General features: G+C 43.0%; 1 long non-coding RNA gene across 1 annotated transcript; it reads right to left on the bottom strand.

Moving 5' to 3' along the window:
- Nucleotides 1–239: 239 nt before the first annotated feature.
- Nucleotides 240–839, bottom strand: LOC124787803. Its single transcript, XR_007016015.1, has 3 exons — nucleotides 727–839; nucleotides 440–607; nucleotides 240–323 (listed from the first exon to the last, which is right to left on the bottom strand). It is a non-coding gene; the product is annotated as an uncharacterized LOC124787803 (long non-coding RNA).
- Nucleotides 840–1,335: the final 496 nt, after the last annotated feature.

Here is a 1,335-nt window from a genome sequence, read left to right as displayed (position 1 = left end):
GGTGATGAGCTGGTTCCAGAGCAGGAGGAGGTGGTGACAGCCGACTTGAAGAACCGGTCTGCGGTGGCAGCCCCATGGTGCGTTGCTCCCGCTACCTGCTTGTGGAGTGGGAGGCCGTTGTTCTCCTTCTTCGTGGCCAGCAGGTTGAGTTGCCCACGGACGCCAGAGAGGCTGGGGCAGTGCTGGGGGCGGTGTTGCGAGTCTTCTGCTGCCGCCTCTCACGCAGGCTACACAGGGCGCCGCATGCCTTTGCGGTCGTGTGCCCTCGGATCCCGCCACAGCAACCACCTCCCTAGGTACACGAACTATGCTGTGTGATATACCTGTAACATAAATAAGAAAAAAATAATTTTATTGATGTCAATTTAAAAGAGTAATAAATAATGAGAGTAAATAATAGTAATTATTTGGAGTAATCTTAACGTTCAAAGCTATTCACCTCCTCCGCTCTGGCTCCGTGGTTTGAGGAACTCATTGCCGCATTCAACAAGGCCCCCAAACCAGTCAAGCAGATCGAGTTCCTCCTCTTCCTCTAAAATCTGGGTGTCCCCTGCAGCAGACGCCATTTGGTCGGCACACCCGTCCCTATGCGCGGCATTAGGGACATCTAGAAAGAAAAGACAAGAATATGTATATGAAGACTGAATGTATACACTTGGAAAATGGATATATATTACATGAAATTATTTGATCTAAGAACTACGTTTTTATTAGAAATGTACTTACATTCGAGCTGTGCTTACGCCCTCTCCATCTTGAGCTGCTGGTCTAGAGCAGTCAGAATTTGAAGGTTGTAATCTAGAAAGATGGAAGAGACTGAGTATAATATCGACTAGGGAAACGAAAATGATTTATGAGTTAAATGATACAGAAATCAGCGGACCAAAACATTTATATATGTATAACATATTGACAAAAAGAAAAATTCAAATCTTTATAGAGAGTGATCGAAAACAGGTATAACACGTAACACAGAACATACAGACTTTGAACATTGAGAGACGCAACATACATATATATAACATAGAGACGAACAACATAGAGACACGCAACATAGAGACATAACAATATGTGGAAGCTCAATCTTTATAGAGAGCACTACAAAACGGATATAACACGTAACACGGACACAAAATCTGTTAAATGACACAACAATCTGCGTAGAATGCGGTCCAAAACAGATATAACTTAGAGACATTGAATACATAGACACACAACCATGGAATATGTTAAATGACAGCATTCTGTTTAGAATGCAGTCGAAAACGGATATAGCACGTAACACAGAACATAGAGACACACGACACGAGTAAGCTCAATCTTTATAGAGAGCAC

This window comes from Schistocerca piceifrons, chromosome 3, assembly GCF_021461385.2.
Source record: "Schistocerca piceifrons isolate TAMUIC-IGC-003096 chromosome 3, iqSchPice1.1, whole genome shotgun sequence".
NCBI classification, from domain to species: Eukaryota; Metazoa; Arthropoda; class Insecta; order Orthoptera; family Acrididae; genus Schistocerca; species Schistocerca piceifrons.
This window is presented reverse-complemented; position numbering and strand designations above follow the sequence as displayed.